The sequence below is a fragment of the Nomascus leucogenys genome, chromosome 19, assembly GCF_006542625.1.
Source record: "Nomascus leucogenys isolate Asia chromosome 19, Asia_NLE_v1, whole genome shotgun sequence".
NCBI classification, from domain to species: domain Eukaryota; kingdom Metazoa; phylum Chordata; class Mammalia; order Primates; family Hylobatidae; genus Nomascus; species Nomascus leucogenys.
The window spans coordinates 74,892,496-74,920,115 of record NC_044399.1 but is presented as its reverse complement, the minus strand read 5'-3'; the positions used below and the strand labels follow the sequence as shown (position 1 = coordinate 74,920,115).

General features: G+C 42.6%; 1 protein-coding gene across 2 annotated transcripts in view; it reads left to right on the top strand.

The window, feature by feature from the left end:
- Positions 1–27,620, top strand: part of PAFAH1B1 (platelet activating factor acetylhydrolase 1b regulatory subunit 1) — a 94,454-nt gene that overhangs the window by 649 nt on the left and 66,185 nt on the right. The gene's annotated exons all lie outside the window — the stretch shown is intronic.

Here is a 27,620-nt window from a genome sequence, read left to right as displayed (position 1 = left end):
CCTCGCTCCTCTCCTCCCGGGCCCGGCTTTGGGGGCTGCCGGCGCCGCTGCGGCCCCCCCGCCGCGGCCCTCCCCAAGAAGGGATCGCCTTCCTCCCTCGGTGACTTAGCAAGAAAAGTATTCTTGGGTAGGAAGGGCGTGGGGACCAGGTAGCTCTCTGATCTTGGGGAAAGGGCTCGGCCCTCCTCTCCCCGGCCGCGGAGACGAGCACCGCAGTCCCCACCCCACCCTCAGTTGTCGGCTCGGGGACCGGCTCAGCCCCGCGCCGCCGGGGCACCCATAGGGCCTTCCAGGCATTCCGTCCCCGACTGGTCCTTAAGATGGGGTTGACCAGCGGAGGGTGGCCCACCATCTCCCTGGCCCCCAGTGCGGCGGTCCGGCCTCAGCACCCGCCGAGGAGAGGCAGCCCGGCCCACCGAGCAATCCGCAGCATCCACCCACCGAATCTGGCAGGATTTTCTTTCTGCCACCGGCTCCTCGATGGGGAGTTGCCTTTTGATGCTGTTAACATTCAGCTTCGAGGCTCCCTGCCATTCCCCTTCATCTAATCTCATCTCCCTGCCCCTTTGGGAAACGCAGTGCCTCTGCATATTTACCCTCTTTAGCCTCCCACATGAGAAAATGCCTTTGAGGTGGTCGACACATTTTGACTCTGCACCTCTAAACGTAACAGTAGAGGGGAAGAGGTTTTCAGTATTTAGTAGGAGAGAGCAAGGTACCATAGCTTTACATGTTATGCTGCCTTTCTTCAGTGACTTAGCAAGAAACTCCTTGAGAAGAGGGCAGGAAATTTTCTTTTGGGGTTTGGGCCCAATTTATATCAGTCTTTTGGTTAAGAAAATACGCCTTTGAAGAGGAGGACCAGATTTGTGGTCTGGTTCTCAATGGGCGATGTCATGCCAAGGTTCCCCCTCCCTCTTTCCTTAAGTGGCAGTCTGGACAAATAGAGATATTACTGTTATTCCCATCTCTCCTTTAAGCACACAGTCTTTGAGATTCATAAGGTTTTAAAGGCCAAACAAAAAATTTGTGCCATTTTTGGCAATTCTGTTTTTGTGAGGGGGGTGGGTTATTTTATGTGAATTTCTTTTCGAGGCTAGGGCGGAGGAGACAGTGCTTGGGCCTTTCATACCAGTAATGTCATCCCTCCCTTTTTGCCTCAGGAGTGTTTGCTTTTTTTTTTTTTTTTTTTTTTTTGCTGCAGCAGGGCTTGATTGCTGCGGGGTCCAGTCTCATAATCAGGAAAATTTCCTGTTGACTGTGTCATAGTGATGTTGAATGTGTAGTAAAAGCTTTTACTTAAAAAATTCTGATTTGGTTTTAAGGCATTAGCTAGGTTTTAATCTCTAATGGGTGTCTTTTAGGACACAGTTTCACAAAATAATTGGCGGTTGCAAATTGCAGTTTTTAATAAGGCAGAAGAGTAATCTGTATTTAGGGTGATTTCTTTCGTGTTCATTAATGATCATTGTTTGGATTGCTTAGAAGGGGGGAATCTCCTAAAAGAAATTGAAGGCTGGTATATATTTTTTAAAATCAGAAAGGAACCCAATTTTTCACATGAAGTATTTCTGTATATCTTGATTTTGATGGAGCAAGCCCTACGCTGGTACCTCCCCACACATCCTTTTTTAAAAAAATGGGCTAATATTTGTGGATGCCGTGAACAGCCATTCAGCCGAGAAGACTGGGTGGAGTAAGGGAGCAGAAGCTGTGAAATGCTGTATTGCCCTTTCACGGCGTCTTTCTCTTGCTTATGTTTTGTAAGGTTATTTGATATGAATGGTTGCTACAACTAAGTCATTTCTCTGTCGTTAAGTCTTAAAATCTGACGTTTTCCACCTTTTTTGCATGATGGGCATTGAATGATTGGAATAAAAAGCAATGTCCCTGCTTTAAAATAGACACTTATTGTCTCCTTATTTGTCCCTGTGTGTGTGTATATATATTAATATATAAAGATACACACACACATATATCTACACTCTTGTTAATGCTTTTTATTGTTCTAGTCATATAAGTATAAATTAATGTCAGAAATATTTGGCAAGAAATAGGAGATACAGGAATACTGCAAAAATCTAAGAAGAATACTACAATTGTTTTCTTTTACTTAAAGCAGTAAATCTATTTGAGATTTTAAAATAGTGAACATAAAAGGTGGGGAAAAAAAGGATAAGATAATTTGCATGAAAGCCCCTTCAGACCTTTTCTCTTGTGTTGCTCCTTGTACAGGGACGTTTTTGTGAGATACTGCCATAAGATAGGGTAGGTCATTTTAATGCCTTGTATCAAGCATTCACATGAGTAGACATCTTCAAAAGAATTTCACATATAGGTGGTAAATGTGACTTTGATTAGCCTTATGAATGCATGTCAGTGTATGATATATTTTTACACTTTTGTTCTTTGTAACATGATTAGAAAGTAGAAGGGTTAATATGGTGAGGAAATGAGTAAGGTTGGGAATGATAGTTCCCTGTGTTATGTGTCTGACATATCCCTATTCCTGCTGTTTGTAGGTATCAAAGCACACTAAGGTCCAGGTGCAGTGGCTCACGCCTGTAATCTCAGCACTTTGGGAGGCCGAGACAGGTGGATCACCTGAGGTCAGGAGTTCGAGACCAGACTGACCAATATGGTGAAACCCCGTCTCTACTAAAAATACAAAAAAATTAGCCAGGTGTTGTGCCATGCGCCTGTAATCCTAGCTGCTGGGGAGGCTGAGACAGGAGAATAGATTGAACCCGGGAGGCGGAGGTTGCAGTGAGCCTAGATCGCGCCACTGTTGTCCAGCCTGGGCGACAGAGCAAGACTCTGTCAAAAACAAACAAAACCCCACACACTGAGTGGTGATTTTTCAGTAGATTGTTAATCAGGAGCTTAAGATAATTTGACTTAAGTAGAAGAGCTTTAGTTCTAAGTGTATGTAGTGTTTCTTGATACATGTTGGAGAATCTTATGCTTAATTTGGAGATTAATTTTTAAAATTATTCATAGTTCTGTATACAACTCTTAATGAGATTGGAAGGAATTTTTTAGTACAATTTTTTGTTACCTGTTTTTCCAGATAAAATATCTGTAGTGTAAAGAGATTTTGAGATGTTTCTGGGAAGGAAAAATCAGAATCATAATTTATGGTTTTCTAGCTAGAACATTCGTGTCTTTTTTTTGAGGTGAAGTCTTGCTCTGTTGCCCAGGCTGGAGTGCGGTGGGGTAATCTCAGCCCACTGCAACCTCTGCCTTCTGCATTCAAGCGATTCTCCTGCCTCAGCCTCTCGAGTAGTTGGGATTACAGGTGCCTGCCACTACACCTGGCTAATTTTTGTATTTTTAGTAGAGATGGGGTTTTACCATGTTGGCCAGGTTGGTCTGGAACTCCTGACCTCGTGATCTGCCCGCCTCTGCCTCCCAAAGTTCTGGGATTACAGGTGTGAGCCACCACGCCCTTCCCTATTTTTTATTTTTTAAAAATAATATAAATGTTTCTCAGTTGTATACTAAGTAACAGAGAGAAAGTGTGTGTGTGTGTGTGTGTTTGTGTGTGTGTGTCTGTCTGCGTATGTGAGACTTTATGGCTTATATTTTAAGTATCCAGCAAAAATAAGACCCTCTTGTTTACATGTGGTTCATGTTATTCATAATTTGTCATCTTTGTACATAAGCCATGGATGCTATAGAAATTGTCAACATTAAGATGAAGATGTCTGGCCAGACACGGTGGCTCACAGTTATAATCCCAGAACTTTGGGAGGCCGAGGCGGGTGGATCACCTGAGGTCAGGAGTTCAAGACCAGCATGGCCAACATGGTGAAACCCCGTCTCTACTAAAAATACAAAAAAAATTAGCCGGGCGTGGTGGCGCACACCTGTAGTTCCAGCTACTGGGGAGACTGAGGCAGGAGAATTGCTTGAACCCGCGAGGCGAAGGTTGCCATGAGCTGAGATCGCACCATTATGCTCCAGTGTGGGCAACAAGAGCGAAACTCCGTCTCAAAAAATAAATAAATAAATAAAAATAAGATGAAGATGTCTTAAAAAACCCAAAGCAAAATATTAGGGCAGAGTGAGTTTTCAGTATCTTCCCATTGAGTTCTAAAGCAGTGAGTCATGTGCTCTTTTGCCAAAGGGACTTGAAGCTGGCCATTTCTGCTTGTGGTCCTAAAATATATTTTACTTGCCTCTAAGTCCCTGTTAATGAAAATATTTCATTATGACAGGTAACTTATTTTTATGTGCTTTGGAAAGAGGGAAATAGTTAAGTTTTGAAGTGGAAATTCTTTGCCACTGTTTTTATTATGTCATCTACAATACAACTGTTACTTTTTTTTTTACTTAGAAAGTTGCTCTATTTAAAATAAAACTAATGGTATACAATACGAGTTCTGAAAAAAAGACAGACCTACCGTTCTCCAGAAGATGCTTAGCTGTAAATCGAATCCTCCTCATTGAAGGTCAAACATTTTGAGAAATCTGTATTTCATGAAGAAAGATGCTGTATTATGTAAGCGTAACAGTTAACTGCAGTGAAGGCTTTTTGGATTCTTCTTTGTTGCTGGTTTGGTATGGCACTTTTTGGCTAGTCATTGAAATGGAACCTTAGTTTGACTTCTGTTACATATGTAATTTTTAACCTTGGCATGGCAGCTATAGAATTTAATTGATATTTGTGAAATGCTTTATAGTCATTGGTGGCAGGCATCATAAGCACTTATTATTTTATTTCTTGTTTTCTTTTTAAAAGATGGTGGCTTCTTGTTGAAACTTACCTAGATAGGACTAATCTGCATTTGTCAAGGATACTTCTGGAACGGTACTCTCTATTGTCATTTAACATTGTCATAAACGTTTCTCTAGAACTTTCTAAATATTGAGCTTGGTACTCATTTTCATTTGTTCTTCTGCCAGCTACTTTTTGAGGTAGATTGATATTTTTATGGATGAGAGAACTGAAATCCAGAGAATTTCTTTTCCTGTCGAATGTTAGGTTAGTGACTAGAATAAGGTAAATATTGCAGTCACAGAACTCTTGGGTACTGCTTTGTAAAATCACACATTCGTTCTTTCTATAACGATTGGACTCCTTAATCTTTGTTAAATGGTGAAAGTTGGTGGCATTTATTGCCTGCATCATTTAAATTGGCATTTGTTAACATACGGTCTTGTATTGTTGACTGCTTTGCATGCATAAGGCTTTTGGCATTTGAGTAGCTTCTCCCAAAAAATGCCTAATACTGCTTTACAGATAGTATTAATAAGTAAATAAGTACTAGTTGCATTTGACTGAATGAAGGGTTATGTGAAAGGAAATGTGCTATCCCAAAGATCTTTGTAATAGTTGACTCCAGTGATCTCAAGAGAAGGTGATGAAGGAAAGAGTGGCTGCATTTCCTATACAGAGATTTTATGTTCTCTGAGGGAACAGGGTTACACTTTGACAGAATTCCTAAGTATAAAAAGTGAATTAACTCAACTGGACAAATTGCCTATACATTTTGATTATCTGCTTTTGGGGCTCTTATGTTGACAAGAATTGACAGTTAACTGAGGCCATCAAGAAATTTTCTGAGACTTTTTACAAAAGTAAAATTAAGAATCTTTGAACATTTTAAGAAATTTAATTTTTGAAAGCATTGTAGAAAGTTATATGTTTATTAAAATTTTACAGTGTGGATTAATCCATTTTTAACCTTTTTTTTTTTTTTTTTTTTTTTTGAGGTAAGAGTCTCACTCCATCACCCAGGCTGGAGTGCAGTGTCTCGATCTCAGTTCACTGCAACCTCCACCTCCTGGGTTCAAACAATTCTCCTGCCTCAGTCTCCCGAGTAGCTGGGACCCACAGGCACATACCACCATGGACGGCTAATTTTTATATTTTTACTAAAGAACTCCTGGCCTCAAGTGATCCACCGGAGTTGGCCTCCCAAAGTGCTGGGATTACAGGTGTGAGCCACCACAGCCAGCCCAATCCATTTTTAATCTAAGGTAAAGATAGAAGAGTATGTTTTATGGGTTGGGTGAGGTGGCTCATGCCTGTAATCCCAGGACTTTGGGAGGCCAAGGCGGGCAGAAGGTGATCAGGAGTTCCAGACCAGCCTGGCCAATGTGGTGAAACCCTGTCTCTACTAAAAATACAAAAATTAGCCAGGTGTGGTGGTGGGTGCCTGTAATCCCAGCTACTTGGGAGGCTGAGACAGGAGAATTGCTTGAACCCGGGAGGTGGAGGTTGCAGTGAACCGAGATCATGCCATTGCGCTCCAGCCTGGGCAACAAGAGTGAAACTCTATCTCAAAAAAAAAAAAAAAAAAAAAGAATATGTTTTATGATATACTAGTGTTTTATCTATTTCTTTTCATATTTTTATTTTATAAAAAATATGCTAACTACAAAATAAAGAAGGTGGAGATAAATGAGTCAGATGTTTTGATTATTTAGTATTTTGGTTAACTTTTCTTTTTCTTTTTGAGACAGAGTCTCGCTGTGTTGCCCAGACTGTAGTACGGTGGCGTGATCTCGGCTCACTGCAACCTCTGCCTCCTGGGTTCAAGCGATTCTCCTGCCTCAGCCTCCCTAGTAATAGCTGGAATTACAGGCATGTGCCACCAGCCTGGCTAATTTTTTATTTTTAGTAGAGACGGGGTTTCGCCATATTGGCCAGGCTGATCTCGAACTCCTGACCTCAGGTGATCTGCCCACTTCGGTGTGCGAAAGTGCTAGGATTACAGGCATGAGCTACCACGCCTGGCCTTGGTTAATTTTTTATGGATGAGGAAAGGCTATACATTTAGCATTGTCAGAGAAAATGAAATAAGCTGTTGACTAAACTCATATATGAATGTTTATTTATTATTTATTTATTTATTTATTTATTTATTTATTTTTCGAGACTGAGTCTCGTTCTTGTCACCCAGCCTGGAATGCAATGGTGCGATCTTGGCTCACTGCAACCTCTGCCCCTCAGGTTGAAGCAATTCTCCTGTCTCAGCCTCCCTGGTAGCTGGGATTACAGGCATCTGCCACCATGCCCAGCGAAGTTTTTTGTATTTTTAATAGAGATGGGGTCTCTGTTGGCCAGGCTGGTCTCGAACTCCTGACCTCGTGATCTGCCCACCTTGGCCTCCCAAAGTGCTGGGAGTACAGGTGTGAGCCACCGTGCCCAGCCACACCTGGCTAATTTTTGTTTTTTGTTTTTTGTTTTTTGAGATGGAGTCTCACAGTCTTGTTGCCCAGGCTGGAGTGCAATGGCGTGATCTTGGCTTACTTCAACCTCTGCCTCCTGGATTCAAGCAATTCTCCTGCCTCAGCCTCCCGAGTAGCTGAGATTACAGGTGCCTGCCACCACACCTGGCTAATTTTTCTATTTTTAGTAGAGATGGAGTATCACCATGTTGGCCAGGCAGGCCTTGAACTCCTGACCTCAGGTGATCTTCTTGCCTCGGCGCCCCAAAGTGCTGGGATTACAGGCATGCACCACGGCGCCCTGCCTAATTTTTGTATTTTCTGTAAGAGGGTGAGATCTTGCCATGTTGCCCAGGCCAGTCTCAAACTCCTAGCCTAAGCAAACTGCCTCAAGCCATCTGCTCACCTTAACCTCCCAATGTGCTGGGATTACAGGCATGAGCCACTGCTCTCAGCCTAAGAAAAAATATTTTTAAAGTTGACAAATGTAGAAATGAGCTAAGATTTGTCAAAGGGATCAATAAGTAATGAAATATTCTGGTTATCAAAGTTTATCATATATGAATGAACAGTGAAAAAATTGGAAGTAACAGAATTAACAAATTTTAATTTGTCTTTAATGGTTCAGCACTTAAAAATTTTTACAGTATTACCATGATGCTATAGTCTTTATCATCACAAATCCCAACATAAAGATAAAAAAACCCCACATAATAAAATCATTATTCAAGCTTTCTGGCTCTTTGACTTGGGCTAAATAAGTGTTCTGCATAATGGTATGTCCTTAAAGAGAAATTATCTCCACCTACTGAAAAAAAAAAAAAAAAAAAAAAACAGCGAGGGCCGATCAATTTGAGAGTTTAAACAGGCCTGTAGTTTGCATTTTTATGGAAGCATCATAATACAACCCCAAGACATCAAATGTCACTAGCACAGAAGACATCTAAGATCCAAAGTTCTTAGAATATTACTTTTGAAAACATCAGAAATAATACTTCACGTGGGACTCAACCTTGACTCTTCTTTCTTCCTCTATATCCAATCAATTACCTTGTCTTGTCAATTTTACCTCCTCGATATTTGTTGAGTTAGTCCCCTTCTATCCATACTTAACATTACTACTACTACTATCATAGTTCACATAATCTCTTACCCAACTAATTTCACAGTCTCTCTAAATTCAGTCTTGTCCTGTTAACGTCTTTCTGCTACATAGTCCCCAGTCATCTATCTAAAATGCAATCTGACCATATCATACTTCCCTACTTAAAAAGAACCCTTCCTTGGCTCCGTTTGTATTTATTTAACAAATATTTACATAGCACTTACTAATATGCCACGCACTGTTTTAAGTGCCTTACAAGTATGTTTACTCCTCACAACATTCTAGGAGAATTTAGCGAGCCCCTTGTAACAGCTTTGTAAGTAGCAGAGCTGAAAGTTGAACCTCAGGTACCGAGGCTCCACAGTTGGGACTTTCAGCCACCATACTGTGCTGACTCCCTCTTTCCTATGGTCCACATACTTTAACACAGTTTGTGAGGTCTTCGATCACTCCAAGTTTCATTTCTAATCAAGCCCCACCTTGCTCACACTCTAATATATATATGCTTTCTCCCTCCCCACTTTGTGATCTTTGTGAATCTACTCCTGCTGTCCTCTCTGTCTAGAGCAACTTCTAGTATCTCAGAACAGAGTGCAGTGAATACATTTTGACAAAAGAGTGATTTTTTTTTTTGAGACAGGGTCTGGCTCTGTTGCTCAGGCTGGAGTGCGGTGGCTAACTACAACTCTGCAAATCCTGGGCTCAAGCAATCTTCTTGCCTCAGCCTCCTGAGTAGCTGGGTCTACAGGCCCGCGCCACCACGGCTGGGTAATTTTTGTATTTTTCAAAATACAGGCCAGGCGTGGTGGCTCACGCCTGTAATCCCAGCACTTGGGGAGGCCGAGGCAGGTAGATCACCTGAGGTCAGGAGTTCGAGACCAGCCTGGCTAACATGGTGAAACCCCGTCTCTACTAAAAATAAAAAAATTAGCTGGGCGTGGTGGCAGATGCCTGTGATCCCAGCTACTTGGGAGTCTGAGGCAGGAGAATTGCTTGAACCCAGGAGGCAGAAATTGCAGTGAGTTGAGATTGCACCACTGTACTCCAGCCTGGGCAACAAGAGCAAAACTCTTGTCTCAAGGAAAAAAAAAGAAAGTATGTATATATGTATACACGCACACATTTTTGTTTTTATTCAATTTCATAAGAAGGGGGAAAATCTTGATTGACATTGGGTAATTTGAAATTTTCCCCAGATTCTTTTTTTTTTTTTTTTTTTTTTGACACGGAGTCTTGCTCTGTCGCCTAGGCTGGAGTGTGGTGGCACGATCTCGGCTCACTGCAGCCTCCACCTCCCAGGTTCAAGTGCTTCTGCCTCAGCCTCCTGAGTAGCTGGGATTACAGGCATGTGCAACCATGCTCGGCTAATTTTTGTATTTTTAGTAGAGATGGGGTTTCACCATGTTGGTCAGGCTGGTCTCGAACTCCTGACCCCGTGATCCTCCCACCTTGGCCTCCCAAAGTGCTGGGATTACAGGCGTGAGCCATCGCGCCCAGCCAGATTCTTTTTATTTTCTTTTTTGAGACGGAGTTTAGCTCTTATTGCCCAGGAGTGCAATGGCGCCATCTTGGCTCACTGCAACCTCCACCTCCCAGGCTCAAGAGATTTTCCTGCCTCAGCCTCCCGAGTAGCTGGGATTACAAGCGTGTACCACCACACCCGGCTAATTTTTGTATTTTTAGTAGAGATGGAGTTTCACCACATTGGCCAGGCTGGTCTCCAACTCCTCACCTCAAGTGATCCCCCAGCCTCGGCCTCCCAAAGTGCTGAGGTTACAGGTGTGAGCCACCGCACCCTGCTGAGATTCTTAATAAAATGATTAAATGGATAGGAAAATCAGTGTACTTGGTATTTTAAAGCTGTCCTGAGTTGTTAATGGTATACCTTGTATGTGATCTGTGTCATTTAGGCTATTTCAGGGCCCATCAAATCTACACACTAAAGACAGCCAAGAGATGATACTTGAACGGAATCTTGAAGAATGAATAATTGGGCCAGGCGTGGTGGCTCACACCTGCAATCCCAGCACTTTGAGAGGCTGAGGTGGGTGGATCACTTGAGGTCAGGAGTTTGAGGCCAGCCTGGCTAACATGGTGAAGCCCTGTCTCTACTAAAAATATACAAATTAGCCGGGCCTGGTGGTGCATGCCTGTAATCCCAGCTACAGGCTGAGGCTGGTGAATCGCTTGACCCAGGAGGAGTATTGGAGTGAGCCGAGATGGCGGCCACTGCACTCCAGACTGCTGAGCGACAGCAAGACTCTGTCTCAAAAAAAAATAATAATTGGAATGAACGTGGGAGGTCATTTTAGGTGGAGGAAACAGCAACATACATAGTCACAAAAGCATGAGAAACTATTTTGTGTATGCTGGTAATAGTTTGGCAGAGGGGATTGTAGAATTTCAGGTTGGAGAGGCACGTCTGATATTCTATATAGCTTGTAGGCAAGTTGGAAGTCATTAAACAATTTCAGGCAAAAACAAGCTTTATGAGATGATGTGTATTTTAGAGAGATTATGCAGGTGGCAACGAGGAATGTATTTTGGAGGTCATGTAGACTTTTTCAGGAAATAATGATTAGTGCTTGAAGCAAGACAGTGACAGTGAAGGTTGTTGAGTGGAGAAAGATTTAGGAGGTCCGGTTGTGAATGAGTAGTGTGATGGGGAGAGGCAAGTTTAAACAATTCATATTTGTAGTTTGGGTGACTGAGTGGAACTGAGAAACGAGGTGTTATTAGCCATAGCGGAGAATAGGAGGAGTTGTATAGAATATTACATAAAGCAGCCAGATAAATGTTCCTGAACCACAGTTTTCAAGTTGCTTTGTTGCCAAAAACCCATCATCAGCTTTTTACTGTCTTTAATGAAAATGCAAAGAACACAATGGCAAAATATGGTACTGAATAGGTGTTTATTGAATCCTAAATGGGCACTCAAAGACTTTTCTTACATGTCCTGGCTTTTCATCCTGTTTCTTATTGCCTTCCATGTCTACTGTGATTCAGCTTTGGGAAGATATTTTCTGTTCCTTTTGCTGCTTTGACTCCCCGCCCCGCCCCCCTTACTTATGCTTCAGATCTGCCTACCAGGTTTCCCATTTCCAGGCAGTCTTTTCTAATTTTTTCCACCTGGAAGAAACTTTCTTTTCTCTGAGTTCGTAATCTTATAATAAGTACCTATTTTTCTCTTCTTCTAGCGTATATAAAATATATTATCTGACTTGTCAACTGAGTTAATGCATTTAAAGAGCCTAGAAATGATATCTAGAACATAGTAAGTACTCAATAAATGTTGCTATTATGGTGATGATTGATGATGATGATGATGAAGATGAGGTGACCTTTACTTTCTGCTTTCTTGTGATGGCAAAAATGATTTGTTGTCTGTCCTTGGACACTAGGAAAGCAAAGTCTTTTAGTTTGCTTATGTATATAAAAGTACAAAAGTGAAATTATTCTTGAGCTGTAGGTGAGGGATATACAAAGGTAGACAAGCCCTTAAATATTGACTATTTTGTTAAGCTTCACCACAGCTGTTTGAGGTAGGTGGTAGTGTTAGTCCCTTTTTAAAAATGGGTAAATAGGCTTAGGAAGTTTGCAGATTTCCCCAAGGTCACACAGTTTGTAAGGAGCCTGATTGATATGAATCTTAAGTATTTGACTCCAAAATTCTTCACAGGAGGGCTTCATATATGTAGGACTTACCCTTCAGGGCTTTCATTTATGTATCCAACTTGTTACCTGTCAGAAAGCCTATCATGAGACCTATGCCCAATGAAAAAAGTGCTTTTTGAGTTTTCTTTAATTTTTTTTTGAGACGAAGTTTCACTCTTGTCACCCAGGCTGGGGTGCAATGACACAATCTTAGCTCACTGCAACCTCTGCTTCCTGGGTTCAAGCAGTTCTGCCTCAGCGTCCTGAGTAGCTGGAATTACGGGCGCCTGCCACCAAGCCCAGCTAATTTTTGTGTTTTTAGTAGAGATGGGGTTTCACCACGTTGGCCAGGCTGGTCTTGAACTCCTGACTTCGGGCCCGATTTGGCCTCCCAAAGTGCTGGGATTACAGGTGAGCCACCATGCCTGGCTAAAATTTTATTTTGTGTATTTACAGTTTAATTTGTTTTTTATTTTTATTAGGGAATATGTTAAATGTTAAAAGTACCTGCAGTAATATAACAGAATAGCCATATAACTATTACCAGAATTGACAGATGTTAACATTTTGTCATATTTGCTTCAGAGCTTTATTTTTATTTTTATTTTTTTATTTTTTTGAGACGGAGTCTCACTCTGTCACTCAGGCTGGGCTATAGTGCAGTGGTGCAATCTCAGCTCACTGCAACCTCTGCCTCCCAGGTTCACACCATTCTCCTGCCTCAGCCTCCCTAGTAGCTGGGACTACAGGTGCCCGCCACCACGCCTGGCTAATTTTTTGTATTTTTAGTAGAGACGGGGTTTCACCATGTTAGCTAGGATGGTCTCGATTTCCTGACCTTGTGATCCACCCGCCTTGGCCTCCCATAGTGCTGGGATTACAGGCGTGAGCCACCATGCCCGGCTTAGAGCTTTTTTTAAGAAGGCATTATTATAGTTATAGTTGATATCTTTTTTTTTTTTTTTTTTTGAGACGGAGTCTCGCTCTGTCGCCCAGGCTGGAGTGCAGTGGTGCGATCTCTGCTCACTGCAAGCTCCGCCTCCCGGGTTCACACCATTCTCCTGCCTCAGCCTCCTGAGTAGCTGACACTACAGGCACACGCCACCACGCCCAGCTGATTTTTTTTTGTATTTTAGTAGAGACGGGTTTCACCATGTTGGTTAGGATGGTCTCCATCTTCTGACCTCGTGATCTGTCCGCTTGGGCCTCCCAAAGTGCTGGGATTACAGGTATGAGTCACCACACCTGGCCTTTTCTTTTCTTTCTCTTTTTTCTTTTTCTTTTTCTTTTTTTTTTTTTTTTTTTTTTTGAGATGGAGTCCTGCTCTATCACCCAGGCCAGAGTGCAGCGGCACCATCTCGGCTCACTGCAGCCTCCGCCTCCCAGGTTCAAGCGATTCTCTGCCTCAGCCACCCGAGTAGTTGGGCTCACAGGCATGTACCACCACACCCAGCTAATTTTTGTACTTTTAGGAGAGACAGGGTTTCACCATGTTGGCCAGGCTGGTCTCAAACTCCGGGCCTCAAGTGATCCACCTGCCTCAGCCTCCTAAAGTGCTGGGATTACAGGCGTGAATCACCACACCCGGCTTGATGTCCCTTTTGTACTTCTTTCCAATCGTGTCCACCTTCCTCTTCTCAGTAGTAAAGTTTCTCCTAAATGTTGTATATAGCCCTTCGTTCCATATTTTTATACATTTACTACATTTGGGTGTATCTATAAACAATATATAGTAGTGCTTTATAGATTGTTAGAATTTACGTGAATATTCTACTGTATACCTATATTAATCTACTTGGTTTTCTTTCCTGTTTTTTAGATGCATTATGATATATGTAGATCTAGTTTATTTAGTTGTATAATTTCTTATATATGATACCATATTTTCTTTTTCTTTTTTTTTGTGAGACAAAGTCTCACTCTGTTGTCCAAGCTGGAGTGCAATGGCACAATATCAGCTCACTGCAACCTCCACCTCCCAGGTTCAAGCGATTCTCCTCCCTCAGCCTCCTGAGTAGCTGGGACTACAGACACACACCACCATGCTCGGCTAATTTTTGTATTTTTAGTAGAGATGGGGGTTTCACTGTGTTGGCCAGGCTGGTCTCGAACTCCTGACCTCGTGATCCACTGGCTTCAGCCTCTCAAAGTGCTGGGATTACAGGCGTGAGCCACCACACCTGGCCCTATACCATATTTTTCTTTATGTTTAGACTACAGAAATGGGCAATTAGGTTGTTTACAGCTTTTTACTGTTACAGACAATGCTGCAGTGAACATAAGGAAGGTGTTTGCTGGTGAGATAATATGATGTGTTTACTTGGGTTGGGTGTGGTGGCTCAAAACTGTAATCTCAACACTTTGGGAGGCCAAAGCAGGGGATTACTTGAGGCCAGGAATTTGGCACCAGCCTGGGCAACATAGTGAGACCCTGTCTGTACAAAAAATAAATTAGCCGGATGTGGTGGCATGTGCCTGTGGTCCCTAGGAGTTTGAGGTCGCTGTGAGCTGTGCTTGTGCCTCTGCACTCCAACCTGGACGACAGGGTGAGACCGCATCTCTAAAAATAAAAAAATGATTTGTTTGTTTTTGCACTGCAGAATTCACCGTTAGGTTAATTAAATAAAATATTTGTTCTTTGGTAATATTTATGCTTTGAGTTGAATAAAGAGAATGGATACTATTATTGCATCAATTTTAGAGCATAAATTCCTAAACTTTTTTCCATTTTCTTCCGTCTCTTCAACCATTCAAACATATTTATTCATTATCTAGCCAGGGTTTGAATACTGGCAGCCTTATATTTCTGTTTGCATTGATGGTTAACATTTTTTTGAGCCAACATTTAAAAACTAGCTGTTTTACGTAAAGTCTCTATTTTTTGGTTATCCTAAAAAATTAGGAGCTCTGTCAACAGGCGCCCCACATTTTCCCATGACAACAGTTAACCTAAACTGAATAACAGCTGCCTTCTTGAATTTTTTTTCCCCGTGCTAGAGACAGGGGTCTCACTCTGTTGCTGGGGCTGGTCTCAGACTCCTGAGCTCAAGTGATCCCCCTGCCTCGGCCTGCCAAAGTTCTGGGATTGCAGGAGTGAGCCACCGCACCTGGCTCCAGCTGCCTGCCTTTAGCTGAGCATAAGCTCTCCCGTGGAACAAGCTTCTGGTACTCCCTGTTGGTGTTTATTATTGCCCTTGTATTGTTCACGGTGGAGAAATACTTCTCTATTGATGATGTTTCTTTCAAAAATGGAAAAAAGTATAGCTTGACAGCTGTAGTATTCAAGAAAAGTAGAAAAAAGCATATTTTTCTAGAAATGAAGCATTTTTTTTTTTTTTTTTTTGAGACGGAGTCTCACTCTGTTGCCCAGGCTGGAGTGCAATGGCGCTATCTCGGCTCCTGCAACCTCTGCCTCCCAGATTCAAGTGATTCTCCTGCCTCAGCCTCCCGAGTAGCTGGGGTTACAGGCGCCCGCCACCACGCCCAGCTAATTTTTGTATTTTTAGTAGAGACGGGGTTTCTCCATGTTGGTCAGGCTGGTCTCGAACTCCTGACCTCATGATCTGCCCGCCTCGGCCTCCCAAAGTGCTGGGATTACAGGCATGAGCCACTGCGCCCGGCTGAAATGAAGAATATTTTAATATATATATTTTAAGACAGAGTCTTGCTCTGTCACCCATGCTAGAGTGCAGTGGCACGATCTCGGCTCACTGTAGCCTTTGCCTCCTGGGTTCAAGCAATTCTCGTGCCTCAGCCTCCCGAGTCGCTGGGATTATGGGCGTATGCTACCATGCCCTGCTAATTTTTGTATTTTTAGTAGAGGCAGGGTTTCGCCATGTTGGCCATCTGGTCTTGAACTCCTGGCCTCAAATTATTTGCCCACCTCAGCCTCCCAAAGTGGTGAGATTACTGGCATCAGCCACTGTGGCTGGCTGGTAATTCTGTTTTTAATTGAACTTTGAAAACACATCTCTATCACTGGTGTTCTCTTTCTAGCCGACTCAGACTTTCACCTGGCAAGTTGGTCTCTGTATTTGATTTGTAACTCCTTATTTAAAGCAATTTATGAGGATGCATAAAACTGCAAAATGCCTCAGATTAAAAGTAAGGAGAAGAAACAAAAAAGATAAAGATAAAGTCAAGTCAGCATGTAGGCCAAAAAGGTTTATTATAATTTTCTTGCTGCAGGCAGAGCACAGATTTGACTCTGAGCTTTCTAGGAGCCAGCAGGAGAGAAAAACTTGGTAGTTTATTTTTTTACAGTGTCCTTAAGATAAAAAGTAACTAGATAGTTCAGAAAGATAACTAACCACTTGGCACTATCAGGCTAGAGCAGGAGTGTCCAATATTTTGGCTTCCCTGGGCCACATTGGAAGAAAAAGAATTGTCTTGGGCTACACATAAAATACACTAACAATAGTTGATGAGCTTTAAAAAAAGTCACAAAAAAAATGTCAGTGTTTTAGGAAAGCTTACGAATTTGTGTTGGGCCACATTCAAAGCCGTCCTGGGCCGTGGGTAGCACAAGCTTGGGCTAGAGTTTCTCATGGGGCTCTCATAAAGAGGATTATGTTGTAATTATTATTATCCTCTTCAACATCTCTAAGGTAGATGGATGACAAGTATTTAAGTAGTCTTAGTATGGGAGACCAATCACATCACATGAGTCAGTCTGAAAGAGTGGATAGATTTGTCTTTCAGTGTCTGATGAGTGGATGAGTTTCCCTCAACCCAGCTTTTTAACCTCCTTGGCAGGTACCTCCATACATCAAGTACAGATCATTCATATGTAGGATTTAAATTACCCTGTGAAAATCTAATTTTACCCAGAATAGAATTTGTGGGAGTGACTGTACATTAAAATTCTTGTTAGAAAATAATTTCAAATCTTCTTCATCCTTGTCTGTCTTCTTCTATGTAATTTGAAGGTGGGTAGAGAATATTCTTCCAGAATATCCAAAAGTGGTAAAAACATTAAGAAATATAGAAAAGGGCCGGGCGCAGTGACTCATGCCTGTAATCCCAGCACTTTGGGAGGCTGAGGCAGGCGGATCATGAGGTCAGGAGTTCGAGACCAGCCTGACCAATATGGTGAAACCCTATCTCTACTAAAAATACAAAAATTAGCCGAGCGTGGTGGTGCACGCCTATAGTCCCAGCTACTCAGGAGGCTGAGGCAGGAGAATCGCTTGAACCTGGGAGGCGGAGGTTGCAGTGAGCTAAGATCACTCCATTGCATTCCAGCCTGGGCGACAGAGCAAGACTCCGTCTCGGGGCAAAAAAAAAAAGAAAAAAGAAATACAGAAAAGGGGGCCAGGACACAGCTGTGTTTTATACTGCTAGAAGTTGCTTCAGCAGAAGACCCATGAATCAGTACTCATGCTAGTTTTCAGCATAGATTAAATGTAAGGAGAGGTTTGGTTTTTGTTTGTGTTGAGTTGGAGTCTTGCTTACTTTTTCTTTTGAATTTTAAAAAGAGTGAGAGTGTGTCTTTAGTCTCTCAGAACACAGTAAGTTTTGATCTTAGTTTTTACAGGATGCCTACAGTAGTTATTCAGAAACACTAGATACCTACTGTTCATTAATTAATTACCGTGAATTTGGTTGGGATACAATGAACAGTGTGTCAAGGGTTGTTGAGGCAACATCAGGGCAGATAGTTACAGTATATTGTGAGAAGTGGTAAATACGTGTATGTATGAAGTACTATTAAGTCACAGGGTTACTCTGTGTTTGCCTAATTGTTTGGGGTCAAAACTAGTGAGAATGGTAACTAAACCCACAAGTTCTGCTGTTTATGCTAGCTGCTGAGAGGCTTGCTAATGGTGTTTAAATATCATTGATAGCTATTAGGTTGAACCATTATTGGCAGTTTTTAATGGTTTAACCCTAGTAGTATTTTGGTATGATGATTTAAAAGGTATTTTATTTTTTGCCAATACTGTTTGACAGTTGTTGAATAATTGATTTATTTTGTTAAAATAAAGCTTTGAATATTGAATAAATGTGCCGTTTTGGGAAACTGCACTTTTTTTTTTTTTTTAAGACTGAGTATCGTCGTCCAGGCTGGAGTGCAGTGGCGCGATCTCCACTCACTGCAACCTCCGCCTCCTGGGTTCAAGTGATTCTCCTGCCTCAGCCTTCCAAGTAGCTAGGACTACAGGCGCGCGCCACCACACCTGGCTAATTTTTTGTGTTTTTTAGTAGAAACGAGGTTTTGCCATGTTGGCCAGGCTGGTCTCAAACTCCCGACCTCAGGTGATCCGCCCGCCTCGCCCTCCCAAAGTGCTGGGATTAAAGGCGTGAACCACCATGCCCGGCCCTATCTTCCTGACAATCTTGTGAAATAGATACTACTATTAGAAGTAGCTGTATCAGGTAATTTCTAGATGTAAGAGGGTTCGCCAACTATAGCTAGCAAGTCAAATCCTGCTGTTTTTGAGAAGGGGTCTGTGTCCCCCAAGCTGGAGTCCAGTGGTCTGAACATGGCTTCTCTGCAGCCTTGACTTCCTAGGCTTAAGCATTACTCCTGCCTCAGCCTCCTACGTAGCTGGGATCACAAGATGCGCACCACTACACCTGGCTAAGTTTTTGATTTTTTGTAGAGGTGGGGATCTCACTTTTTTGCCCAGGCTGGTCTCAGCCTCCTGGGCTCAACTGATCCTCCTGCCTCGGCCTCTGCAAGTGCTGAGATTACTGGTGTGAGCCAGCATGCTCAGCCTGCCACCTGATTTTGTACCATAAGCCTAAAACTGCTTGTTTGTTTTTTCAATTTTTAGTGGTCGAAAAATCAAAATAAAATATTTTGTAAAATAATTTTATAAAATCTATTTGATAAATTAATAATTTGTAAAAAAAAAAAATTAGGTGAAATTCAAATTCTAGTGTCCATAAAGTTTTGTTGGAACAAAACCATATCTTTTTCTTTCTTTTTTTTTTTCACATTTTCCTTTAAAATTTTTTTTGTTTTTGTTTTTGTTTGCATCCCAAACCGAAAGAAAGCAAGCAAGCTGTGGGAGGCAGGGCCATTGCATCAAGTGGTGGTTCCTGGGAGTTTGTATGGCCCCACCCCCCACCCACCCCTGGCCACTTCAGCACAGAGGCTGGGAAGGGTTGGGGGCCCCTGGAAGCAGAACCAAGGTCCCATTTTCTTGCTTGGGCGAAGCTCAGCCGGCAGGGGCGTGGCCCCCTCCATAGGGGGAGGTGGCTGTCATGGGGGGCAAGGGCTGCTGCTCTCCTGTGCTGAGTTCCCGCTCCGGGGCCCGCAGGGTTGGTGGCTGCAGCAGCAGAGCCATGGGGAAGCTGGCCATGTAGAAGATGTGGCCCAGGTGCCTGGCCACCTGGGCCTGGGTCTTGAGGGCAAGGCCCCATCTTCAACCCTGTGGTGGTCAGCGGGTGCTCCTCCGTCAGCAGTGGCAGGGTCTCCCCATCGATCCCCTGCTCCCTGAAGACCCGAGTATACTCTCCATAGCCAGACAGGCCCCCCATGCCACGAAGCTGCAGACATCATCCACGGTCCACTTGCTGACGTCCTCAGGGGCTGGGGCCTCCTCCCCATCCACGGAGAGTCCCCCTATGGCACTGGGCCAGGTTCTGCTTCTGCAGGAGCTCCGGCTGCCAGGCGAGCATCTCCACCCGGGCAGGGGCAGGAAGCCGTAGCCTGGGATCTTGCACAGAGGTGAGGGCACTCCCAGAAAGGGGGGCCTGAAATGGGGGCCCAGGATGATGTGAGGGGCATTCTGGGGCGACAGCAAGAGGGGGTGGCTGTGGCAGCTCCTTGTTGACAGTAGCACAATGAGCGGCCTCTTTATATGTTATATATTGTTTATATATTGTGTTTTTTTTTTTTTTTTTGGAGACATGGTCTGGCTCTGTCGCCCAGGGTGGAGTGCAGTGATGTGATCACAGTTCACTGCTGCAGCCTCAACCTCCCAGGCTCAAGCTATCCTCCCACCTTAGCCTCCTGAGTAGCTGGGACCGCAGGTGTGTGCCACCATTCCTGGCTAATTTTTAAATTTGTGGTAGAACGAGGTCTTGCTGTTCTGTTCTGCCCAGGCTGATCTCAAACTCCTGAGCTCAAGGGATCCTCATGCCTCAGCCTCCCAAAGTGCTGGATTAGTGAGCCGTGGCACTTACCTAGCCAATATATTGTTTATTGTTGCTTTCTTACTACAGTGGCAGAAGAGTTGCTACAGAATCTGAATGGCCCACAAAACCTAAAATACTATCTTTGCAGAGTTTGCTGACCCCTGGTCTAGATACAAAGGGGAGAGAACATAAGATAGAAAGCAACAAAGTTAATATAGATGCAAAGAATGTGTCTGTATTACAACATCCCAGGAAGACTAGATAGTTATATAATGAACAAGGCAACTGTGTTTTCTTCTTGAGGGATTTTTAAAGACAACTTTTATAAAAGCTCTGTTGCCTAGGCTGGCGTGCAGTGGTGTCATCATGGCTCACCAAAGCCTTGAACTCCTGGGCTCAAGTGATCCTCCCACTTTAGCCTCCTGAGTAGCTAGGACTACAGGCACATGCCAGCATGCATGGCTAAATTTTGTAATTTTTTCTTTTCTTTTTTTTTTAGAGATAGGTCTTGCTGCATTGCCCAGGCCAGTGTTAAACTTCTGGCCTCAAGCAATCCTCCCACCTCAGCCTCCCAAGGGGCAGAGATTATAGTGCACCACCACTGCAGGCCAACATTAAAGTAAATTTAAAAGAAAAAAGTGACCCACAGTCTTGAAAATCGTATGAAAACAGTCATTGTTTGTCCTCACATTCCTTCCCACTATTTGTGGGATATGCAGTCGGCCGTCCATATCCATGGGTTTTGTATTGTGGATTCAACCAACTCTAGATTGAAACTATTCAGACAAAATGATAATTAGCTCGGCGTGGTGGCAGGCGCCTGTAGTCCCAGCTACTCAGAGAGGCTGAGGCAGGAGAATAGCGTGAACCTGGGAGGCGGAGCTTGCAGTGAGCTGAGACTGTGCCACTGCACTCCAGCCTGGGCGACAGAGCGAGACTCCGTCTCAAAAAAAAAAAAAAAAAAAATGACAGTTGTGTCAGTACTGAACATGCAGTTTTCCTGTCATTATTCCCTAAACAATACAATAAACAACTATTTACATAGCTTTTATTTTTTTTTAGGTATTCTAAGTAATCTAGAGATGATTTAAAGTATATGAGAGTATGTATGTAGGTTATATGCAAATACTATGCCATTTTATATAAGGGATTCGAGCATCGTTTTACTGGTATCCGGGGGGTCCTGGAATGACTGTACATGTGTGTAATATACAACAACTGATAACAGATAGTACAAGGAAAAAGCGATTTATGACAAAATCTAAAGTCATAATTCAGTTTCTTTAGAACCTTCAGGTGTTCAGAATGGCTTCGTTTCGAAGACAAAAGTGGGAAACTTTTTTTTTTTTTTGAGATGGAGTCTCACTGTGTCGCCCAGGCTGGAGTGCAGTGGCACAATCTTGGCTCACTGCAACCTCTGCCGCCCGGGTTCAAGCGATTCTCCTGCCTTAGCCTCCCGAGTAGCTGAGATTACAGGGGACTGCCACCGTGCCTGGCTAATTTTTATATTTTTAGTAGAGACAGGGTTTCACCATCTTGGCCAGGCTGGTCTCGAAATCCTGACCTTATGATCCACCCACCTCGGCCTCCCAAAATGCTGGGATTACAGGTGTGAGCCACCGCGCCTAGCCTGAAACTTTCTCTTTTTAGAGGGGCAGTGAAGAAGAGCACCCATCAACAAATGAACACATCTGGGATGAAGATGGTACCTAACGTTTGATCACTCTGGTGTGGCAATAAGGATGCACCCAGGAGGTGATAAGGAAATCCAGGAGGTGATAAGGTAGACGGACTGAGAAAGAAGACACAAGAAGAGAAAAGTAAAGAGAGGAAAGATGAGCAGTAATGAGAGGGTGCTTACAAGCTGCAGAGGCAGTGAATATAAAAAACTTAGTGGAAAGCAATGACAAAACAAAAATAGGATGAGTTCTCAGTTACCTACTTTATTCTACAAGTAGCCCTTATTCAGCACATCTTTCTTGTTTGTTGTAGAATGGTGAGCAGTTTATTACATTTGATAATCCTTGAAAGCATTAATTTGCTTGGAGGGTACCCAGGGAGTAGAGTTCAAGCAGTATGAAGAGTGAAGAATATTCATTCTGGTAGAGTTTAGTGACAGACTAAGTTTATATTAATAAAGTTTCTATATTATAGGAGAAGAATACTGCTGCTGGAGTATGGCAGTATATTAGGTTTCTCCAGAGAAGCAAGGCCAATAGGGTATGTGTGTGTAGAGATTGACTGGTTGGTTGATTTTGAGGAATTGGCTCATGCTATTGTGAAGGCTTGCAAGTTCAAAATCTGTAGGGTAGGCTGACAGGCCGGGGACCTGGGGAAGAGGTAATGTTGCATCTCAAGTCCAAACGCACTCTTTTGGCAGAATTCTATCTTCCTTGGGAAATCAGTCTTTTCTTTTTCTCTTAAGGTCTTCAACTGATAGAATAAGGCCCGCCCACATTATAAAGATAATTGACTTTACTCTGAGTCCACTGACTTAAATGTTAATCATATCTAAAGAAATATCTTCACAGCAACATCTAAACTATTGTTTGATCAAATATACTGAGCCTAGCCAAGTTGGAATGTAAAATTAACCATCACAAGACTATAATAGAAACCATCTCATAATGTACATTTGGGACGTCTGGTGAAAGGCAAAGGGCAGACCGGGCGCGGTGGCTCACGCCTGTAGTCCCAACACTTTGGGAGGCCGAGGCGGACGGATCACGAGGTCAGGAGATTGAGACCATCCTGGCTAACACGGTGAAACCGTGTCTCTACTAAAAATACAAAAAAAAATTAGGTGGACCTGGTGGCGAGCGCCTGTAGTCCCAGCTACTTGGGAGGCTGAGGCAGGAGAATGGTGTGAACCCAGGAGGCGGAGGTTGCAGTCAGCCGAGATCGCACCACTGCACTCCAGCCTGGGTGACAGAACGAGACTCCGCCTCAAAAAAAAAAAACAAAAAACAAAAAAACAAAAAACATGATTGCTCTTAATAAGAAAAAAACGGACATCCAGATATGACTTAACTTGTGTTACTTAAATCTAAGTCTGATTGATTTCAAAGCCCCAAAACTATTTCTACTTTATTTCTTCAGATTTAAAGCTGTGGACCAACTGTTTGCAGCACTTGCCTTTAATACTGGAGTTAGTAGATTTGAGGTCAGTAGGAACGCTTCTCAGTGAAAAAAGTGGTGGCTTAATCTTTGGCTCAAGGCTAATCGTAAAATAGAAAACATTTTCGTATGTAAATTTTGGATAGGTAACTTAAATCTTGCAAAATGAATGAAGTATAGTGGTTAGCTGTAACTAATAGAAAAGTGAGGAGATGGTGAAGCTATAAAAGAATTTTACAACTTTTTCAGTGAACCATACCTGAGCACAGTCCATCCCTCAGTGATTTTACCATACTGATAAACCAACCTGATCTCTTTTTTTTGTTTTTATTACCTGCTGACAGCAGATGCTAGTGAATCATAGATGGGCCTCCAAGCTGAAGCAGAATAAGAAGTAGACATGTTAAAGTCTCAGTGTTTGAGGCCAGGCATGGTGGCTCACGCCTGTAATCCTAGCACTTTGGGAGGCTGAGGCAGGCAGATCACTTGAGGTGAGGAGTTTGAGACCATCACAGACAACATGGTGAAAACCCCTGTCTCTACTAAAAATACAACATTTAGCCAGGCATGGCAGTGGGCATCTGTAATCCCAGCTACTCTGGAGGCTGAGGCAGGAGAATTGCTTGAACCTGGGAGGTGGAGGTTGCAGGGAGGGAGTGGAGATTGCGCCACTGCACTCCTGCCTGGGCAACAGAGCAAGACTCAGTCCCCCATCAAAAAACGTCTCAGTATTGGATTAAAAACTTTCATTTAGGCCAGGTGCGGTGGCTCACGCCTGTAATCCCAGCAGTTTGGGAGGCCGAGGTGGGTGGATCACGAGGTCATGAGTTCGAGACCAGCCTGCCCAACATGGTGAAATCCTGCCTCCAGTAAAAATACCAAAAATTAGCCGGGCGTGGTGGTGGGCACCTGTAATCCCAGCTACTCGGGAGGCTGAGTCAGGAGAATCGCTTGAACCTGGGAGGCGGAGATTGCAGTGAGCCGAGATTGCGCCACTACACTCCAGCTGAGCGACAGAGCAAGACTCTGTGTCAAACAAACAAACAAAACTTTCATTTATCATTTGTAATAGTGTGAATGGGAAAAGTCTAAATTCTCTCATATCTTCAGTTATTCGTACAGAGCACATGAATACAGAGCACATGATACTTCAAGAACATAAAGTTAATCTTTTGATAAATTTTGCCATCTTTTAATCAGAAAACAATTTTAAAACTCTAGAAACTTACCTCTCTGGGTAAGAAAGGAAATACAAAGATGGATCTAAGGAAATGAAGTTACTCTCATGGAGTATCTTGTCCTTCTATGTAATCTCATGGATTTAGCTATAGACTGGAGTCTTTTTCAGATACGTGATGCAATGATTTTATAGGAAAATTTACTTTTTTAAAAGAAATTATTTGACTGCATTATAGTATAGTGTTAATGATGGAGTTTTATTTATGTTATTTATTTATTTATTTATTTTGAGACAGAGTTTTGCTCTTGTTACCCAGGCTGGAGTGCAGTGGTGTGATCTCGGCTCACTGCATCCTCCACCTCCTGGGTTCAAGCGATTCTCCTGCCTGGGCCTCACGAGTAGCTGGGATTACAGGTGCTCGCTCACTCGGGAGGCCGAGGTAGGAGAATCACTTGAACCCAGGAGGTGGAGGTTGCAGTGAGCCGGGATCGTACCATTGCACTCTAGCCTGGGCAATGGAGTGAGACTCCGTCTCAAAAAAAAAAAAAAAAAATTTCAGAGCAGCAGTCATATGACACTCCCACAGGAGATAATTCTTCACAATGTTAAACGAAAACAGTGTCAAAAAGTAAGTCAATTTCAGTGACTTTTCTAAGAAAGCATGTCTCAAGTTCATTGTTTTAGCTGGGGTTTTTTGTTTGCTTGTTTTGTTTTCTGTTATTTTGTTATTTTTCTTTATTTATTTTTGAGACAGGGTCTCACTGTGTCTCCCAGGCTTTTGTGCAGCGGCGTAATCACTGCAGCTCACTGTAGACTCCAACTCCTGGGCTTAGGTGATCCTCCCCACTTCAGCCTCTGGGTAGCTGGGACGTCAACCACCACACCCAGCTAATTTAAAATAATTTTTTTTGTAGAGATGGGGTTTCACTAGCTGGGACTACAAGCATGTGCCACCATGCCTGGCTAATTAAAAAAAATTTTTTTTTGGTAGAGACTGGGTTTCACTGTGTTGCCCAGGCTGGTCTTGAACTCTTCGGCTCAAACTGCCCACCTCACCCTCCCAAAGTGCTGGAATTACAGGTGTGAACCACTGTGCCTGGCCCTTACCTGTTCTTTTTTGTTTTTTGTTTTTTTCGTCTCAGGAGATGTTCCTGAATTACCTTGGGTCTTGACTTAAAGTTCAGAACTAATTGTAATAGGTAATATATGGTACTTCTTAGTTTATAAAATTTGTTTACATTAATATCCTACCTATTCCTCACTGAATCTTTTAAGGTGAATTTCACATTTAAGTCTATTATACAATTGAGGAAACTCAGGCTTAATGAGGAAACTGGGGTTTAGGGAGACTTTGTGAACACAACTTTTTTCTTTTAATAGCAAAGTCTCCCTCTATCACCCATGCTGGAGTACAGTGGCTTGATCGTAGCTCACTGTAACCTCAAATTACTGGGCCCAGATATTCTCCTGCCTCAGCCTCCTGTGTAGCTAGGACCACAGGCATGCACCACTATGCTTGGCTAATTATTTTTTTTTTTATTATTCTTTGTAGAGATGTGGTCTTGCTGTGTTGCCCAGGCTGATTTTGAACTCCTGGACTGAAGCAGTCCTCTGGCCCTGGCCTCTTTGTAATATGCCCCCACAAATTTGCCCAAGCCCCGTATTTTCATAAATGCTACTTGATAAATTCTACCTGATTTTTAGTATGTTCAAAAGAAAGTAAGTAGTCTCCTATTTTGATTAAATTTTGTTCCTTGTAGCTTAGAACTTTAGATGAGATTCCCTAAGCATTTGGTGAGTTGATTGTCTAAGCCTAAAGGAAGGTAATGTTGCTTTATGCTGTATTCAGAACATTCTTGTAACTGTAACATTCACCTTAGAATGGAAATGTACAGATTGTTTATAAACATCAGATTCCTATCTAATTCTCTTTACTTTTTGTGACTTTGTTGTAACTTACCTCAGTATCTTATAATATTTTGGTTTGGTTCTTTTTTGATTATCTAAAAAATAGATTATTAGGTAGGAACATTAAGACTTAAAAAGTGAATAAACAAGTTTTATGTCTCTTTTCTGTTGGATGCCGGTTGTCTGTGCTCTTTAAGTTTTTGTCTGGTTTTAAAAAAACTTGTAGAACCAGCATAACTAAGAAAGTAGCGTGGCCGGGCGCCGTTGCTCATGCCTGTAATCCCAGCACTTTGGGAGGCTGAGGCAGGTGGATCACAAGGTCAAGAGATTGGTACCATCTTGGCCAACATGGTAAAACCCCATCTCTACTAAAAATACAAAAATTAACTGGGTGTGGTGGCACGTGCCTGTAATCCCAGCTACTCAGGAGGCTGAGGTAGGAGAATCACTTGAACCTGGGAGGCAGAGGTTGCAGTGAGCTGAGATCACGCCATTGCACTCCAGCCTGGGTGACAAGAGCAAAACTCCGTCTCAAAAGAAAAGTTGCTTTTACTTTTCTAACTGAAATTCAGATTTTAATTCACTAAATTATGGGCAAAACGTTTTTAATTCTTTACCAGCTTTTTTAAAAAATAGGTTTTTTCCTTTAATTGTGTAAAAAACTCTAAAGATAATTGAATAAAATGGCAAAAATTGTTGAGAACAAGTATATCTGTGATGTGAATAGTCATACAGATTAATATAATATCTCGTCTCATAAATGAATTTGAAAAAATGCTATTATTTTGAAACTACCTTTTTTTTTTTTTTGAAGTTCAGGGGTATATGTGCAGGTTTGTTACATAGGTTAAGCCTAGTACCCATTAATTATTTTTGCTGATTCTCTGCCTCCTACCACCCTTCACCCTCCAAAAGGCCCCAGTGTGTGTGGTTTCCCTCTATGTGTCCACATGTTCTCATTGTTTAGCTCCCGCTTATAAGTGAGAACATGTGCCATTTGGCTTTGCGATCCTATGTTAGTTTGTTAAGGATAATGGTCGCAGTTCCATCCATGTGGAACTACTATTCTAAACATCTGGTAACTTGCAAGGTGTCATGGAACCCAGCTTATCAGGAAACATTGCTTAACAGATTCTTGAAAGCAACTGGTCTGAAAAGATACTCAGTTCTTGACTGAGAATAGCTTCTGCCTTGCTTCATTGCTGCATCTGGAAAATATTTGGATTAAGATTAAGAGCCGTAATATATAATATGTTCTATTCAAGCATGATAGATAATCTGTTTTTTTTTTTTTGAGACAGGGTCACCCTCTGTTGCCCAGGCTGGAGTGCAGTGGCGTGATCTCAGCTCACTGCAACCTCTGCATCCTGGGCTGTGGTCCTCCCACCT